Here is a 14,495-nt window from a genome sequence, read left to right as displayed (position 1 = left end):
CACATAAACATCTTCTTTTGAAAAGTGTCTGTTCATATCCTTTGCCCACTTTTTGATGGGGTTGTTTGGTTTTTTCTTGTAAATTTGTTTAAGTTCTTTATGGAGTCTGAATATTAGCCCTTTGTCAGATGGATAGATTGCAAAAATTTTCTCCCATTTTGTAGGTTGCCTCTTCACTCTAATGCTAGTTTCTTTTGCTGTGCAGAAGCTCATTAGTTTAATTAGATCCCATTTGTCTATTTTGGCTTTTGTTGCCATTGCTTTTGGTGTTTTAGTCATGAAGTCTTTGCCCACACCTATGTCCTGAGTGGTACTGCCTAGGTTTTCCTCTAGGGTTTTTATGGTTTTGGTCTTATGTTTAAGTCTTTAATCCATCTTGAGTTAATTTTGTATAAGGTGTAAGGAAGGGGTCCAGTTTCAGTTTTCTGCATATGGCTAGCCAGTTTTCCCAACACTATTTATTAAATAGAGGATCCTTTCCCTGTTGCTTGTTTTTGTCAGGTCTGTTGAAGATCAGATGGTTGTAGATGTGTGGTGTTATTTCTGAGGACTCTGTTCTGTTCCATTGGTCTATATATGTTTTGGTACCAGTATCATGCTGTTTTGGTTACTGTAGCCTTGTAGTATAGTTTGAAGTCAGGCAGCATGACGCCTCCAACTTTGTTCTTTTTGCTTAGAATTGCATTGGCTATACGTGTTCTTTTTTGGTTCTGTATGAAATTTAAAGTAGTTTTTTTCTAATTCTGTGAAGAAAGTCAATGGTAGCTTGATGAGGATAGCATTGAATCTATAAATTACTTTGGGCAGCCCCTGGCAGCTGCCATTCTACTTTCTGCCTCTATGAATTTGAGGCAGATTCATAGAGGTATGAATCTGTATGGCCATTTTCAGGCCATGGATAGGATTCTTCCTATCCATGAGCAAGGAATGTTTTTCCAGTTGTTTGTGCCCTCTCTTATTTCCTTGAGCAGTGGTTTGTAATTCTCCTTGAAGAGGTCCTTCACATCCCTTGTAAATTGGATTCCTAGGTATTTTATTCTCTTTGTAGCAATTGTGAATGAGAGTTCACTCATGATTTGGTTCTCTGTTTGTCTATTATTAGTGTATAGGAATGCTTGTGATTTTTGCACATTGATTTTTTACCCTGAGACTTTGCTGAAGTTGCTTATGAGCTTAAGGAGATTTTGGACTGAGACAATGGGGTTTTCTAAATATACAATCATGTCATCTGCAAACAGAGACAATTTGACTTTCTCTTTTCCTATTTGAACACCCTTTATTTCTTTCTCTTGCCTGATTGCCCTGGCCAGAACTTCCAATACTATGTTGAATAGGAGTGGTGAGAGAGGGCATCCTTGTCTTGTGCCAGTTTTCAAAGGGAATGCTTCCAGCTTTTGCCCATTCAGTATGATATTGGCTATGGGTTTGTCATAAATAGCTCTTATGATTTTCAGATACGTTCCATCAATACCTAGTTTATTGAGAGTTTTTAGCATGATGGGGTGTTGAATTTTATCTAAGGCCTTTTCTGCATCTATTGAGATAATCACGTGGTTTTTGTCATTGGTTCTTTTTATGTGATGGATTATGTTTATTGATTTGTGCATGCTGAACCAGCCTTGCATCCCAGGGATGAAGCCGACTTGATCGTGGGGGATAAGATTTTTGATGTGCTGCTGGATTCAGTTTGCCAATATTTTATTGAGGATTTTCACACTGATGTTCATCGGGGATATTGGCTTGAAGTTTTCTTTTTTTGTTGTGTCTCTGCCAGGTTTTGGTATCAGGATGACGCTGGCCTCATAAAATGAGTTAGGAAGGAGTCTCTCTTTTTCTATTCTTTGGAATAGTTTCAGAAGGAATGGTGCCAGCTCCTTTTTGTACCTCTGGTAGAATTTGGCTGTGAATCTGTCCAGTCCTGGGCTTTTGTTGTTGTTGTTGTTGTTGTTGGTAGGCTATTAATTACTGCCTCAATTTCAGAACTTGTTATTGGTCTATTCAGGGACTCGACCTCTTCCTGTTCTTCCTGGTTTAGTCTTGGGAGGGTATATGTGTCCAGAAATTTATCCATTTCTTCCAGATTTTGTAGTTGATTTGCAGAGAGCTGTTTATAGTATTCTCTGATAAAACAGACTTCAAACCAACAAAGATCAAAAAAGACAAAGAGGGTATTACATAATGATAAAACGATCGATGTAACAAGAAGAGCTAACTATCCTAAATATATATGCACCCAATACAGGAGCACCCAGATTCATAAAGCAAGTTCTTAGAGACTACAAAGAGACTGACTCCCACATAATAATAGTGAGAGACTTTCCACTGTCCATATTAGACAGATCAATGAGACAGAAATTTAACAAGGATATTCAGGACTTGAACTCAGCTCTGAACCAAGCAGACCTAATAGACATATACAGAAGTCTCCACTCCAAATCAATAGAATATACATTCTTCTCAGCACCACATTGCATTTATTCTAAAATTGACCACATAATTGGAAATAAAACACTCCTCAGCAAATGTAAAAGAACAGAAATCATGACAAACAGTCTCTCATACCACAGTGCAATCAAATTAGAACTCAGGATTAAGAAACTCACTCAAAATTGCACAACTACATGGGAACTGAACAACCTGCTCCTGAATGACTACTGGGTAAATAATGAAATTAAGGCACAAATAAATAAGTTATTTGAAACCAATGAGAACAAAGACACAACATACCAGAATCTCTGGGACACAGCTAAAGCAGTGTATAGAGGGAAATTTATAGCACTAAATGCCCACAGGAGAAAGTGTGAAAGATCTAAAATTGACACCCTAACATCACAATTAAAAGAACTAGAGAAGCAAGAGCAAACAAATTCAGAAGCCAGCAGAAGACAAGAAATAACTAAGATCAGAGCAGAAATGAAGGAGATAAAGGCATGAAAACCTCTTCAAAAAATTAATGAATCCAGGAGCTGGTTTTTTGTAAAGATTAACAAAATAGACAGCTAGTCACACTAATAAAGAAGAAGAGAAGAATCAAATGGACACAATAAAAAACTATAAAGGGAATATCACCACTGATCCCACAGAAATACAAACTACTAGCAGCTGCTATTTGAATCTGATGGTAGGGATAGAAGAGGTGAGAGGAGCTCCTTGTCCCTTCTCTCAGACACTATTTCCCTTTTGATATAGGCTGAAACCTTGAATCAGAAGAGTAAGGAGCTAATGGTGGAATTTCAGATATGAGTGAGTGACAGGTAACTGAAGAGCTATGAAACGGATTTTTTTTTTTTTTCCAGACGAACTTTCACTCTTGTCACCCAGACTGGAGTGCAGTGGCGTGATCTCCGCTCACTGCAAGTTCGGCTTCCCGGACTCAAGCGATTCTCCTGCCTTGGCCTCCCGGGTAGCTGGGATTACAGGCACCTGCCACTACATCCGGCTAATTTTGCTATTTTAGTCGAGATGGGGTTATCACCATGTTGGCCAGGCTGGTCTCAAACTCCTGACCTCAAGTGATTCACCTGCCTCAGCCTCCCAAAGTGCTGGGATTATAGGCGTGAGCTACCACGTCCAGCCAGCAGATTCTTATTCTTCCAGCTCAGGCCCTTCACCCAGGCCCCACCTTCCCAGCGTCTGCTCAGAAACTCCTGACACCTCAAGTTCCCTCAGTCCTGACCCACTTAGCTTTCATCTTAACCTAATTTTCATATCATAGAATCTGGGACTTAATAACCCTGGGCATGGACCTGTACCAGAAACCCACCAGGTCCTGCCTTCTCTTGTTCCCAGAATCTTGTCCATGTCCTGCTATGGGTACTGCAGGTCCACAATCCTGACCCACCCAGGTCCGCTCTGCTCCCCCAACACAGGCCACGGGGGGCTCTGATACACAGACACAGGGATGGCATAACATGAGAAATCAGAGCTGCCAGCCTGTTGGTAAGCCCTCCTGCCACTGTGCCCTGCAAAGCCCTTCTTTAGGGGTCAAGCAGGGCCCCTTCTCAGCAGGTATAGGTGGTTCTATCAGAGGGATTGTCTCCCCAGGTGTATTTAGTCTGAATCCTTACTCTGAGCCTGAGATACTATTAACTGGCTTGTGAGGAAGAGATACCAGTTACAGGAACTAAAAAGCTGTGTTGGCCGGGAGTGGTGGCTCATGCCTATAATCCCAGCAATTGGGAGGCCAAGGCAGGTGGATCACCTGAGGTCAGCAGTTTGAGACCAGCCTGGCCAACATGGCGAAACCCTGTCTCTACTAAAAATACAAAAAAAAAAAAAATGAGTCAGGCATGGTGGTGTGCGCCTATAATCCCAGCTACTCAGGAGACTGAGGCAAGAGAATCACTTAACTCGGGAGGCAAAAGTTGCAGTGAGCCGAGCTTGCACCACTGCACTCCAGCCTGGGCGACAGAGAGGGACTCCATCTCAAAACAACAACAACAACAACAAGCTGTGTTATCTCAGTACACCTTAGCACAGCATGAGAACATTGCCCCACTTCATCCAGTAGGTTGGTTATTCAATTAACAGCTCTATCTCCTAGTAGACCTTGTTAGTTGTGCTCACCATTGTATTCCCAGAACCTATCACATAGCAGTGATTAATAAATGTTTGAAGAGTGGGTGAATAAATGAACAAATAAATGGAAGACTAGGAAGGGATAGGATTCATGTTGACTACACTCTAAGATACCTCTTCCAGGATCACGGGGGGAAACAGAGGACAAATGGGAGTATAGAGTGGTCCAAAGGTGCACTTAGGAAGCTGAGGGAGACCCCACACGGTGCTTTCCACTTGAGCTGTGAATTGAGGCTTGGAGAGTAGAGAGTCGCCTCCTGAAACAGCGGGATGGGATGAGCAAAGAGGGAGGAGGGAGGACTGAGAAGTGAAGGTTTAAAACAGCTACTGCAGGAATGGGACTGGATGCCAACTGGACTCATGGAGAAACTGCCGAGCAGCAGGGTGGCTCTGAAGTTTTAACTCTAATGCCGGGGCTGGCAGACACCATCAACCAAGAAAGGGAATGGAGGAGGAGGAAATGTAATTCAGGGAAGAGTGTATGGGGTCAGGCTTCCAGACAGAGCTAACTGTCTCAGATTAACCAGAATGTATCAAGCTCCTACTATGTGCTGGACCTTGTATGCAGTACAAAGAAAAATAGGAGAGCTCTGCCCTAGAGGAGCTAGAAAATACTCCTCAAATCTGAGGGAATCATAAATGCCTAAGTAAAATCACAGAGGATCTCGTACTATGGCTCAACTGTGAATGAAAAGAATGCCAAGACCAAAGGTTCTTCTTTTCTCCCTCCCCCTTCTCCTTCTTGTTCCTGTTTTAAACCAAAATGCACAGATTGCAGCTCCTTGGCGGGTGAACAGCATTCTTTTTCAGCAAGTGGGAGCTATACTAGGCAGTCTCGGAGCACCCTCTGTTGGGTCTTCAAGGTATTAAATAGTTAACTGAAGATAAGCTTCTAGATTGTAAACATAGGAGAAAAACGCACTCATTCAGCAAATACTTAATTTTAACAGGCACTGTGACTATAAATATATGCCCTGAAGTTTCTTCCAGTCTAATAAGAAAAAATATGGCATTGTTCATTAGGACTGGCACTCATTTCTAAACGGAAAGGCTGTATTGAAAGCAAATTTAATGGGAACTCAGAGCTGTTGACTGAATTATGGTTACCCCAAAAAGACAAGAGAGTATAGTATCCTGTTAAGTAGAAAATAGAAAAAAATCTAGTACCTGTAAACCGTTTTTCTTCTAGGTCTATTCTCATCTTTTCTAGCTCCCCAAATATTAATCTGATCAGGCACCAGAAAACACTGCAAGAAGCGCTCAAAAACCCACACCTTCACAGGTGCCAGGCGGGGAGGCAAATGTGGGTCAGGGAAAGCGGACAGACTGAAGTCAATAGTTCTGAACTGGAGCTAAATAAAACCATGCAAACTTGAGCAAGTCTTTTTTTTTTTTTTTTTTTTTTTTTTTTTTTTTACTGTAAATCAACAAACTACAGTTGTTTATATTCATGGAGTACAAAGTGATGTTTTGATATACATATACAGTGTGGAATAATTAAATCAAGCTAATTAACATATCTATGACCTCAAATACTTACCATGTTTTGTGGTGACAACACTTGAAATTCACTCTCATAACAATTTTGAAATATGGAATACATTATTACTAACGATAGTCACCATGCTGTGCAACAGATATCTAAACACTTAGTCCTTCTGTCTAACTAAACTTTTATCCCCTTTGACCAACATCTCCCCATTCCCTACCCCCAAGTTGCTGGTAATCCCCATTCTACTCTCTGCTTCTATTGTTTGTTTTAGATTCCACATATAATAAAATCCGCAGTATTTGTCTTTCTGTGCCTTAGTGCACTTAGCATAATGTCCTCTGGGTCCATTCATGTTGTCTCAAATAGCAGAATTTTCTTATTTTTCAAGGCAGGCAGAATAGTATTTCATTGTATGTATATACCAAATTTTCTTTATCTGTTCATCCATTCATGGAATGAGCAAGCCCTTTTAGCTTCCTGAAATTCTGTTTCCTCACTAGTAAGATGGAAATTAAAATGTCTATTTTCAAGATAGTTATAAGGATTAAATAAGATTAAAATGTAGGAAACTTTGCTTTTTTTCTGCCCATATAATATACAGGAAAGGGAAACACTTTTTAAACTGCTGATCACGCTATTGAAATGAAATATGGAAAAGAAATCAAAAAGATAAAGTGTTGATCAAGTTTTGGTTATTGCAGTTATTAGCCCACAGAAGGGCACCCTCCATCAGGGAAAAACATGCTTCTGTCTTTGCTGGTGAGCCATCACTGACCCAGGTAAATGAGGGGAAGGTGAGGTAAATGCAGAGGTCTTATCAAAGATTCTTTTTCATTTCACAAATAGTCAAAGTTTCACAGAAAAATTTTATGTATCTGTGGCAAACAGACTCTACCTTTTTAGCAGCTTCAAAAAAAATATGAAGTGCCTACAAATAAGTATGACAAAATTGTGCATCTTAATGGGAAACGTTGTAAAACATATTGAGAGATATTAAAGATAGCTTAATTAAATTAAGAGATATGCCATGTTCATAAATTGGAAGACTCGGTACTGCAAACATGTCAAGTCTCCCAAATGATTTATAAAATCAATGAATTTCCAGTCAAAATGCTAACGAGGTTTTAGTGGTATTCGAAAAAACTGATCCCCAAATTTATGTGAAGATGCAAAGGACAAAGAATAGCCAAGATATGGAAGAAGAAGAAGAAGAAGAAGAAGGAGAAGGAGAAGGAGGAGAAAGAAAAAGAAGAAATGTAGGACTGGCACTGTCAAATGTCAAGACTTTCTATAAAGCTATAGTATTTTAAACAGAATGGATTGGTACATGGATCAACAAACAGACCAATACAACAGAGTCCAGAAAAAGAACTTTGCATTATATGAACACTTGATACATAATACAGGCAACACTGCAGGACAATGGGAAAGAATGGTTTTTAAATACGTGCTACTGGGACAATTTGCTACCCATATGGGTTAAACAGAAATCAATTCCAGGTGTATTCTAGTCCTTAACAGAAAAGGCAAAACTAGGCCAGGCGCAGTGGCTCACGCCTGTCATCCCAGCACTTTGGGAGGCCAAGGCAGATGGATCATTTGAGGTCAGGAGTTCAAGACCAGCCTGGCCAACATGGTGAAAGCCTGTCCCTACTAAAAATACAAAAATTAGCTGGGCATGGTGGCATACACTTGTAGTTTCAGCTACTTGGGAGGCTGAGGCAGGAGAATTGTTTGAACCCAGGAGGCGGAGGCTGCAGTGAGCCAAGATAGCACCATTGCACTCCAGCCTGGGCAACAAAGCAAGACTTTGTTAAAAAAAAAAAAAAAAACACACAAATGAAAGAAGTGAAAAGAAAAGAAAGAAAAAACTATAAAGCTGTCAGAAGATAAAATGGGAGAATATTTTCATGACCTTGGAGAAGATAGTTTTCTTAAACAATTATCAAATGGCCAGGCGCGGTGGCTCATGCCCGTAATCCCAGCACTTTGGGAGGCTGTGGCGGATGGATCACGAGTTCAAGACCAGCCTGGCCAAGATGTTGAAACCCCATCTCTACTAAAAACACAAAAAAAATTAGCCAGGCGTGGGGATGGCACCTGTAATGCCAGATACTTGGGAGGCTGAGATAGAGAATTGTTTCAACCCAGGAGGCGGAGGTTGCAGTGAGCTGATATCGTGCCACTGCACTCCACCCTGGGTGACAGAGCAAGACTCCATCTCAAAAAAAAAAAACAATTACCAAATGAACTAACTGTTCAAGAAAATACCAATAAGTTTTTACTACATTAAAATTAAGAAGTTCTGCTCATCAAGTCTTCACCATTAAAAGAGTAAAAAGGCAAACTTACATTCACAATACTTATAACTGATTAAAAATTCATACCCAAAATATATAAGGAACTTCTTCAAATCAGTAAGAAAAACAGACATACCAATAGAAGAATAGGAAAGATATTAGAACTGAACCAGTACTTTACAAAAAAAAAAAAAAAGGAAAAAAGAAATATAAATGTCCTATAACTTTTCTTCATTGCAGGGAAATGCTAAATTAGAACCATGATGATATAACAGTATATAAAAAGCAAACACTTGGCCAGGTGCGGTGGCTCACACCTGTAATCCCAGCACTTTGGGAGGCCAAGGCAGGTGGATCCCCTGAGGTCAGGAATTCAAGACCAACCTGACCAAAATGGTGAAACCTTGTCTCAACTAAAAATACAAAAATTAGGCTCATGCCTGTAATCTTAGCATTTTGAGAGAATAAGGAGGGAGGATCATTTGAGCCCAGGAGTTGAAGACCAGCCTGGGCAACATAGCAAGACCCCATCTCTATTGTTTAAAAAAGGATATTGTTTATATCCCTATTACAGATCAAGAAATTAAGAATCAGGGAAGTTAAGACATGTGTCCAAGTTCACAGATTATTAATTAGTAAAGATGGAATGGGACCTAGGTTTGTCAGCCAGGGTTCTCCAGAAAAATAGAACAAATTAAATATATGTAGAGTAGGTATTGGTATATATATACAGAGAGAGATTTATTGCAGGCATGAAGTAGAAATCTACCTTGATAATTATGGGCAAAGATTTTCTTTTCCCTTAGAGCCTCTCCCTTTCCTGTCCAACTTAAACTTAATTAGTTAGGTTGTCCCCGAATTTGCCTGGAAGCCCAGCTACCCAAACTAATGAGGACCTTTCACTCTTCCTATCTCTGGGAGAAAACAAAAAAAAAGTCAGATAAAATCCAGTGTGTTTGTCCCACAGGGAAAAAATCCCAGTGTCCCTGAGTCCCGAAGATGCACAATCTCTACCCTCGCACTACCACCCCACCCCAGAGCAATCGTGACTTGCTGGAAGGGTCTCCGAAACGTTGATGTTATAACTTTGCTTTTCTCTCTCCAAAATTATTGCAAATTACCATGATGCAATGGAAAAAGGGTAAGCTTTGAAGTGCAACAGATCTGGCTTGAATCCTGGCTCTGACCTTTTTTCGATCCTATATTTCTTTGACTTTAAAATGGGATAATAATTTTCATCTCATGAGGTGGTTGTGATAGTTAGTTAGGTGAAATAATTTTATAAAGCTACTACATTGGTCCTGGTACATGGTTCCCACCTCCACCAGCATCACTCCTTTCCCACAAAACCCTCAGCTGCCCCAGAACCTCCCTCCACTGTCCATTACCTAGCCTGAGGGTAGTCTCATGGCGTGGGGGAACAGGAACTGGATTTGGTGTCAGGAGCCCTACATTCGAGACACGGCTTTAGTACTTCAATTGGGCGGGTGCCAACACCCAGCCTGTCTGGCCCTCAATTTCTTCATCTGAAAATGCAGATGATGACTGATGCTTATTCCAGCCCTGCTCATCTCATGGAACGGATAGGAGATTGAAGTACACTAGCTAATATGATTTGTAAATATCAGCAAAAATGGACTACATAATTAAGTTCATACTAAAGTACCAGTATATGACAGCAGCCTGGAGTGCTCCTTCCCTGGGGAGTATTTGCATTTTTCTCTGCAGTGAAGTGTCATCAGCCATTCACTTAGAAAAACTGTATTGGGGCTGGGCGCAGTGGCTCATGCGTATAATCCCAGCACTTTGGGAGGCCGAGGCAGGCAGATCACGAGGTCAGGAGATCGAGACCATCTTGGCTAACACAGCGAAACCCCATCTCTACTAAAAATACAAAAACAAAATTAGCCGGGCATGGTGGTGGGTGCCTGTAGTCCCAGCTACTTAGGATGCTGAGGCAGGAGAATGGCATGAACGCGGGAGGCAGAACTCGCAGTGAGCTGAGATTGCACCACTGCACTCCAGCCTGGCAACAGAGTGAGACTCCATCTCGGAAAAAAAAAGAAAAACCGTATTGGGCAGCTACCAATCTATGCAAAGAATTTGTTCATAAATAATCCTATTGGATACATAAGATGAACATGTATTCATTCATTCATGCATTTTAATCAATAATATTTATTGAATCTCTGACATTTGGAAGAAGCTGCAGCATTTATCTCTTTAAGGACATATTTTAGTCTTATTAGTAATTTACTTGGTTGTCACCTCCCACTAACTGGATTGCAAGCTTTTTGAGGACAGGTGGGATCCAGGCAAGGGTCAGTGTCTGTTACTGACCAAAAGAACATGAAAAACTGACCAATTCTTTTTTGTTTTGTTTTGTTTGAGACAAGGTCTTGCTCTATTGCTCAGGTTGGAGTGCAGTGGCGCAAACACAGCTCACTGCAGCCCTGACCTCATGGGCTCAAGCAATCCTCCCTACCATGCCTCCCGAGTAGCTGGGACTACAGGCATGAGCCACCACGCCCAGCTAATTTTTGTATTTTTTCTAGAGACAAGGTTTCACCATGTTACCCACACTGGTCTTGAGCTCCGGGCTCAAGTGATCCAGCCGCCTTGACCTCTGAAGGTGCTGAGATTACAGGCATGAGCCACTGCACCCAGTCAATTCTTAAATAACACAGCTGCCATCAGCCACTTTTCTCTGACCATTAACCATACCCACAGGGGATGCTTATCACCCTGGTCAGGCCAGGAGGATCTGGCCTGACCATGTTTTGATCAATCACCTCAAAAAAACTCCTCCAGGCCCTCCAGACCACTCAGCAGCCTCCAGGCCCTGGCCAGGCATCAAACCTCAGGTTGGCCCCAGGAGGCACCATCTCTGTGAGCACAGCCTGGTGTCTGCCCAACCCACTGTCTCCAGTCCCTTTGTAGCCCACACTGCTGAGGGACCATTAGGGCTGGCTGGAGCCTCTGATATTAATGAGGAACAGTCTCAGCACAACTTGGCTGTACTTCCTGGGCATCAGCCCATCAGGAGCACCGACGGATCCCGCTGGCAAATGCATTTTGCTCCAGTCCTGAGCCTTTCAAAGGCTGCCTATTGGATGGCGGCATGGGAAGGATTTGGTGTCTCTCCCTCTCTTTTGTCTCCTTTCCGTCTTCATCTTCCATCTCTATCCTTCCCCTTCTCTATCCCTACTTCATTATCTTTTTTGTGTCCCCCACACACACCTCTTCTTAACCCTATTTCTGCATCTTTTCTCCTTTTTCTTTCTTCCTCATTGTCCCTCTACTCCTTTATCCTGTACCCACCTCCTTTCCCTCACTCTCTATTTTTTTAATCTTTGTCTAATTCCACTTCTTTTTCTCAACGTCATTTTGTGCATTTTCCCTGTCTTTAAATTTCTTTGAAAAGTATCCCTTTTAGTGGGTATTATATATCATCATAAAGCTGTATCATAATTTACCTAACCATCTCCCTATTGTTGGAAAGTAGGGTGTTTTCTAATTTTACCCTATTAGAGATGGTGATGCCATAACAGACATAAATGGAAATATGTAGAAATGGAAGGTTTTTTACATTGAATTAGTGATTTCAGAGTATGGGCTCTGGAGCAAGACCAGGTGGGTTTGAATCTCAGTTCTGTCACTGACTAATTGTGTAATCTAGGTAAATGATTAAACTGTCATGGCTTCAATTTCCTCATTAGAAATGGGGGAGGTTGCTTTTATTATTATTAATAAATGTTAATTGACATTTAACAATTGTACGTATTTATGAGATACAGTGTGATATTTTTATACATGTATACAAGATATAATGATCAAATCAGGATAATTAGCATATCCATCATCTCAAACATTTATTATTTCTTTGTGCTGGTAACATTTAAAATCTGCTCTTCTTGCTATTTGAAAACATACAACAAATTGTTCTTAATTATAGTCACCCTACAGTGCTATAGAAAGCTAGAACTGGCCGGGCGCAGTGGTTCACGTCTGTAATCCCAGCACCTTGGCAGGCTGAGGTGGGGAGATCACAAGGTCGGGAGTTTGAGACCAGCCTGACCAACATGGTGAAATCCCATCTCTACTAAAAATACAAAAATTAGCCAGGCATGGTGGCACATGCCTGTAATCCCAGCTACTCAGGAGGCTGAGGCAGGAGAAACGCTTGAACCCAGGAGGCGAAGGTTGCAGTGAGCCAAGATCGCGCCACTGCACTCCAGCCTGGGCAACAGAGTGAGACTCCGTCTCAAAAGAAAGAGAGAGAGAGAAAGAAAGAAGAGAAGACAGACAGACAGACAGACAGACAGAAAGAGAGAGAGAGAGAGGGAGGGAGGGAGGGAGGGAGGGAGGGAGGGAGGGAAAGCTAGAACTTATTCCTCATATCTAGTAGTAAATTTCTATCCATTAACCAACCTCTGGGTATTGCACCCATCCCCCTACCCTTCCCCACCTCTTGTAACCACGATTCTACTCTACTTCTGAGATCCACTTTTTTAGAATCCACATATGAGTGAGAATGTGCAGCATTCATCTTTCTGTTCTTGGCTTATGGAAATGGAGATATTAATAGTAACTTACCTAATAAAATGTTTGTCAGGTTACATGGTATAATAAATGTAAAGCACTCAGAACAGTGCCTAGCATTTAGTAAGCCCTTAAAAGGTATTAGCTATTATTTGTAATATTATTTGAGGAAGGACATAAAATGAGGCTTAGAACAATGTTGCAAGCACTTTTTTTTTTAAGTATTATTATTGAAGGACGAAGAGAGGCTGGAGAGAGTTATTAGACTACTCTGAAAGCCTACATTTGGGTTAGCAGAATCCAGACGTGGGGTGCATAAGGCCAATTCACACTGACTTCCTAGAACTAAATCAAATGGAAACACTTCAGTTATTACAGAAAATATCCTCTTCATTTACATAGGGCATATACTGACTAAATGACTTTCTAACTTTACCACATCCTCTTCATTTACATAGGGCATACACCAAGAGACCAATGGAAACCTCTAGAAGGTATTTAAATCCCAGAAAATTCAGTAATGGAGTCCTTGAGCCCCAGTGCTCAGGCCTGTACACCTATGGGGTATACTTTGATTTTCAATAAATCTCAGCTTTTGTGGCTTCATTCTTTTGTTTGTGCATTTTGTCCAATTCTTTGTTCAAGAAATCAAGAACCTGGACACTTTCAACTGGTAACAGAACCACCTGGGTCGTGGGATAGGCAAACACCCACAATGTTCCCTGGCGATCCCTACCTCTTAGCAGTGACACTCTTGTGTGAGCCTCTCCATTTATTTTTCTTCCTTTTTTTTTTTTTTTTTTTTTTTGAGATGGAGTCTCGCTCTGTCACCCAGGCTGGAGTGCAGTGGCGCGATCTCGGCTCACTGCAAGCTCCGCCTCCCGGGTTCACGCCATTCTCCTGCCTCAGCCTCCTGAGTAGCTGGGACTACAGGCGCCCGCCACCTCGCCCGGCTAGTTTTTTCTATTTTTTAGTAGAGACGGGGTTTCACTGTGTTAGCCAGGATGGTCTCGATCTCCTGACGTCGTGATCCGCCCGTCTCGGCCTCCCAAAGTGCTGGGATTACAGGCTTGAGCCACCGCGCCCGGCCTTTTTTTTTTTTTTTTTTTTTTTTTTTTTATAGAGACAAGGTCTCACTGTGTTGCACAGGCTGGTCTCTTAACTCCTGGGCTCAAAAGATCCTCCTGCCTCCACCTCCTAAAGTGCTACAATTACAGTCATAAGCCTCCATGCCCAGCCAGCCCCTTCATTTAGAATATGGGCTGGACCTAGTGGCTTGCTTCTAATGAATAGAATATGGCAAAAGTAATAAATATTTTCATAAATGAGTTATAAAGGATCATGGCTTCCATCTTGCTAGCAGACTCTCTTGCTGACTTATGAGGCAAGCTTCCTGGTTGGAGAGGCCCCTGGTGCAAAGGACGGAAGGTGATTTCTCAGCCAACAGTCAACAGTCAACAAGGAACAGATATCCTCAAGCGAACAGGCTGTGGGGACCTGTGTCCTGCCAACAGCCACTGAGTGAGCTTGGATGCAGATCCTGCCCTGTGGAACCTGGACTGCAGCCATGTGAGAGTCCCTGA

The sequence above is a fragment of the Macaca mulatta genome, chromosome 14 (assembly GCF_049350105.2).
Source record: "Macaca mulatta isolate MMU2019108-1 chromosome 14, T2T-MMU8v2.0, whole genome shotgun sequence".
NCBI lineage: Eukaryota > Metazoa > Chordata > Mammalia > Primates > Cercopithecidae > Macaca > Macaca mulatta.
Note: the sequence above shows the minus strand (reverse complement) of the source record.